Below are 5,931 nucleotides of genomic sequence, written 5' to 3'. Positions count from 1 at the left end.
TTTTTAATCTGAAAATTAGTAAAAAGCGTTGCGAGATCGCGTATTGTGTGAAACTGTTCGATCTCATGCATTTAAATTCAGAATTAGTGAGGAGATCCGCTCAGGACTTTTCTTTTATTTTACGAACGTAAGCTATCACTTTAAATTACTTTTAATATCGAACAAAAACTAGAATCATGACGAGAAAGCTAAAAACATTCTATTATTTTTTTGATTAAAAATTATCGTATAATTTCTTATTTTAAGTGGACTGTAACCAAATCAAATTTTTATTTACTTTATTTCATTTTAATAATTTCTTCAAAAAGAAACCTAAAAATAACATTTTAACAAGAAATAGTTTGAGTAAATACAAGTATCTCTTATTTTATTAGCTTTTAAGTTACACTTCTAATAAAAATTCTTATCTCACGTTTGCCGCACAAATAAAGCTATTTATTTAATCCGTCCCTTAATGTAGATTTAGTAAATTCTGCACTAAGCGACTGTTCCAGTACTCTGAGTATAGCAGTAACACTTATCTTTCTCTGGATATTTTTTTCTTATATATTTCAATTATTTTCCTGCAAATTTCTAGCCGTGCGACATTTGTTCGCGTGACGGGGGTCGTCAGTGGAAATCCGCAATTTTTCAACTCGGAAATTTGGCATGAGAACATAAATAACTAACCTGGAAAAAGTCCTACGTATTCTGGTAAAATGTATTCGAGTTGTAAGAGGATGTGGCGCGGTTCGTTACGTTTGTCACTCCCCGGGGAGCACCTTACACCGCGCTACTACCATCTCACAGACAGGACTTTTTTTATGCCGGCTACTAATATTAATCAAATTCACCAACACTTTAGACAACCTTTTAATATTATACCAATCCATTAAAATTTTTACATAATTATATTAACATTTTAATAAAAAAACTTCTGGACAGATTAAAAAATCTTTCATTTTTAGAATGTTACATTATCCAAAGTTACAAAGGTAAAAAAAAAATAACCAACCTATCAGTCACGATGGCCAGCAAGTATATAATAGAATAAAAAATTCCTACTAAATATACACTTTAGTTACCAAATATCTATGTTTTTATGTTATTTTTATGTCCCATTTCTATCCAAAACAAACACTTTTGTCTGCTGAATGATCCTGTATTCTTGCTTATTTGACATTTTTTCCTTATCCTTTGTATTATTATACTTTTGGCTGCTACACTATGGTAAATGTTATTGTGTTATCTTACGAGAAAAATATATGAAGATAAGTCTAACACAAGTAGAACTGTAATTGATTATAAGGAAACTTTATTATATCGTAATAATCTGCTTTAGGTCTATAAACTGTATTTTCACTGAAGTATGTATACATTTAAATTCGTAACTTTTGTAATATAAGATAGGGATATTTTATTTACTGTTTAACTTCACTTTCCGTAGGTTTCTGAGCCCAAAATCCCATATTACTATCTCTGTTTTTAACAAAAAATTAAGAGAAACGACATGTTTTATACAGAGTTTTTGGTCGCAGAAACATTGATTTATTAGTGCAGTGCGTGAATGTGAGTGTGTAAGAATGAGCACTAGAACGTCGTTCCCGCGCCGCTCAGCCAGGTGCGTGAAGTTTGGCGCAGACATCTGGTTCATGAATATTTATACTTTGTTTACATTTAGATATTGATTTAAAATTTGTAGCAATAAAAACACTCACCTTTTGTAGTCACAACGACGTTGTCGGCTCTTAAAAGTAATAAAAGATATAATATCTTTAATAGTCGCATATTGTTTTTCTTGTACGTCATATTTTTATCTTCTATGTACATCCAGAAAATAATATTGTGTTATTTCCATTACATTAGCAAGTGAGTCTTAATTATTATAAGTATTCAAATAGTTCATATGATTAGGCAATACAGGATGTTTCAATTTAGTATTTTTTATTCATTTATTTAAATTACTTCTTATAAGCAACATTAGTTGTTGTCTATGAGTAATTATCTCATAGATGATTTCTCCAAAAACAGGATTTATCTGAAACAAAAAAATGATTTAAAGTTTAATTTACGCTATAAATAAAATAATTGTCGCAATCGACTTTCAATTACAATCTTATCTTACTAATAATCTAAATACGATAGTTTAGATAGATGGATATTAGAAGCTATATCCGGAACGGCTAAATGAATCGTGATAAAATTTAACACAGATGTAGAACATAACCTGGAACATTAAGGCTACTAATTAAGTTTTTTTTTAAATTCCGTGCGGACGATGTCGCAGTGAAAGCTAGTTATAATATAAACTAGTAATTGAATATTCTATCACTTTGAAGGATAATTTGCAGTAAAGCGAAAACATGTCTCATCTGTTTCTTGGAAATAAATCGCAAACTGCTTCCTGACTGCGATCGAAAGTTGGTTCATACCGATCTATTAAAGACGCTGGTTTATGGAATTCGATGCGATTAAAGTTATTACGCAGCATTGGTATGACTTGCAGGTAAACAATACTACTCAAGCTTAGTACCTGGAAAGGTAGAGTAAGGTATATTTGCTTACGACTGATCGTTGAAATAAGACAAATATGTTCATGATAATTACGGAATATTCCAGAGCTAGAAGTAAGTAAACATTTAATGAAGATATAATAGTTTTCTGAATATGAACAGTATCAGATCATAGAAAGTAACTCTATAATATTAATAACAGTCGCACGCGACTCCTTCCGCGCGCAATTAAAAAATAGCTTGATAATAGCCTATGTGTACAGACTATATTCTACATTTATGCCAAATTTCAGCTAGATTCATGTAGCCGTTTTGGAGATACTTTTTAACAATTATTCATCCATCTAAACATTCGCATTTATAATATTAATACTAAGTAAAATAGAGTTAAATCAAAATGCATTTATATTAGCTAATTTACTATACTATCAAATTTAAGCTAACAGCACGTGGATAAAAACAGAAACTACGCACAGACACTGTAAACTAGAATGTAATAAAAGCTAAATGTAAAAGCTTACAAAGGTTTAATCTAGCTATTATAAAAATATTGTTTGTATGTTCGTGTTCAAAAACTACTTGATAGCTTTCAATCAAACTTTGGTAGGATGTTTTGAGGAAGCAAACGAAGGATTGTATCCTAAAAATCGCTTTAAAAACATATGAAAGCTTTAAAAAAACTTTGAATAAAATTGTCAAAGTACCAAATAAATATTTACAATTCTGTGCGACGGTGAAGAAATCTTTTGCTGCCATTTACGTAAGGAATCCTATTACGGGAATGGTGCTACTTAAGTAGGCAATTTTATTTTATATCCTACGGGCATATCCATGTTAAATGTCACGTGGTTGAGTGTATAAATAGATTTGTCGTTTCGCTTAAACATTTGTAAACAAAATACGGTTTTAATATTTAAAATATATCTTCTATCGATACTTGATTCCTTAAAGAGAAATGACATATTTGTTCATAAAACTTGGTTTAGGCTACTTTTTACAAGCAATCAGTCCACAAAATCACTCGTATCTTTCTCGATCTGAACTGCCAGCAAAAATCAAACATGAATAGCTGCAGGAAAAGCTGTAAGCAAATTCATCATCATCAGCTCACAATACGACCCCACGGGGCTCAGAGCCTACCCTAAGTTAAGGGTGATTAGGCCATAGTCAACCATGCTGACCAAGTGCGGGTTGGGTGACTTTACACATATCTTTTGAATTTCTTCTCAGATATGTGCAGGTTGCATCACGATGTTTTCCTTCACTGTAAGAACGTCTGATAAATGTACATATGTAAATCAGAAATCGAAAAACACATTGGTACATGGCGGGATTCGAACCCAGGACCTACAGGTTGCAAGTCAAGTGCTTGACCCATGAGCCACCGACGCTAAGTAAGCAAATTATTATTCGAGAAATAGATGGATTAGTCACACTGTCAGTAAATGTAACGTTTATACACCGACGTATAGTTTTTTAACCTTACTAATATTATAAATACGGATGGATGGATGGATGGACGTGTGTTTGAATGTATCTCCAGAACGGCGCAATGGATCTCGATGAAATTTGTTTTACACATAGAACATAGTCTGTAAGAACATAAAGGCGACATTTAAATGTTTAAACCTTAAGGTTTTTTTTTTTAATTTATGCGGTTGGAGTCGCGGACAATAGCTAGTATAATGTATTGTTTTAATGCGTTAAATAATTATATAATTTGACCGAACATATTGTGGCATTGTTAATTCATATTTGAGTATTTGTTTTAATCAATTTTGGCAATAATTAATTTTGGCAGTTTGTGTGTAATGTATATATAACGTATATTTTTTATTTTTAAACAACTCTTAATTAGGGTTCCGTGAATCGGACACAGATATAGGTCACTCGTTAATAAAATTGGTATGTATTTTAACATATTTTAAATTCAATCTAAAAAATTATTATAAATTTTATATTATTTGTTATTAGCTGAGATCACACGCTGTATTACTTTACAATACTGTAAATAACAAAAGGTTTCCATTAGAGTTATTACTTTTATTTTGATTGCAGCTATTTGTATCATAGTGCGACCTCTATTGTTGAAAATGTTTTTAAATATAACATTCTTTGTTACAACGATTGTATCAAAAAAAAATCTAATATAATCACTTCAAAGTAAGTCTAGTCTTTTCTATTTTAAGAATACCTGTACAAATGTATTGTTGGGTAATCAGTCTGACATATGTAAATATTAATTTATGATACGATATAAATGTCCGACATCAATGTCCGTAATTTTTACACTTGTACGAATTATTACATACTAAATGACACGACTAATATCGTGTAGCAATTTTTGCAATGAGAAACACTCGTGTTTATACAGAAACATTCGATATAGATATACTAAGTGTACAGTCAGCTACATTAATATGTATATATTTATTAAATATAAGAATCTTGTACAGTTACAAAAATATGTACGCAAGCATATGGAAGAAACGTGCATATATTTTTATAAAACCAAAGGCTTGTACAAGTTTGAAGACTTTTGTTGTACATTTATGACTTAGGGGCCTTCAAGGAAAGAGCGTACACCTTCCTTAAAGGTCGGCAACGCATCTACGGTTCCTCTGGCGTTGCGGATGTCCATGGGCGTCGGTTCAAATAATTTAAGGCAATTCGATGCTCGTTTGCCTACCTCTTCTATAAAAAAAATATTTATGCAGCTGACTGTACCATGTACAGTGTCGAAGTCTAATCTTAGATACATAAAATTGTCATCCTTTTTAATCTCATGAATAAAAATAGAGATAAAAATATATTATATGTATAGGCACTTCGGCAGTGAAAACCCACAGTAATTAAGAACATCAACACAACGGAATTATTTCCATCTGGACATAACATTGTTACGTACTAAATTCCAGTTACATGGACGTTGCCCTTTGGTGGTAACGCTACCATAACAAATATCATATATCAGAATGCGTTGTCTCTATCAGACTGTTCATATGAACCATATTCCCCATCCCTTTCATTTGCTTTAAGATAACAGAGACAGCAATATTAGAATACAAGTGTTACGGCAGTGAAGTTTGACGGTAGAATAAAAAGAAGCGAGTCATTCCCGCGGGATCTATATTTGTTCTCTCGACTGATGTAGATATTATTAGATGCATAATTAACTCTATGTCAAAGGGACATCTGTTTACTGACGACTATAAATGTTTTTATTACTACCAAAATTTTTAAGCAGCAATGTGTATGTTAACGTATCAAAGTTTACGTATTTTATGATGTTATATTAAATATTATATTTTTAGAAAAACTTGTTTTCAGTGAGACATTTAACATATTGTATGTATTAACAATAGACAGGACATTATGAAACAAACTGTATAACGTAAACGTTACTGGTAGAGTTTCGGTTGTCTAGTTTGACACTTGA

General features: G+C 31.3%; 1 protein-coding gene across 1 annotated transcript in view; it reads right to left on the bottom strand.

Moving 5' to 3' along the window:
• The window catches only part of LOC106119286 (lachesin), a 14,343-nt gene extending 12,585 nt beyond the window's left edge, over positions 1 to 1,758 (bottom strand). The window contains exon 1 of the mRNA XM_013314200.1: positions 1,698 to 1,758. The gene's annotated coding sequence lies outside the window, so the exon portion shown is untranslated. The remainder of the gene's footprint in view (positions 1 to 1,697) is intronic.
• Positions 1,759 to 5,931: the final 4,173 nt, after the last annotated feature.

The sequence above is a fragment of the Papilio xuthus genome, unplaced genomic scaffold, assembly GCF_000836235.2.
Source record: "Papilio xuthus unplaced genomic scaffold, Pxut_1.1 DF827461.1, whole genome shotgun sequence".
Taxonomy (NCBI): domain Eukaryota; kingdom Metazoa; phylum Arthropoda; class Insecta; order Lepidoptera; family Papilionidae; genus Papilio; species Papilio xuthus.
The sequence above is the reverse complement of the archived record's forward strand: the minus strand, read 5'-3'. Positions and strand labels throughout refer to the sequence as shown.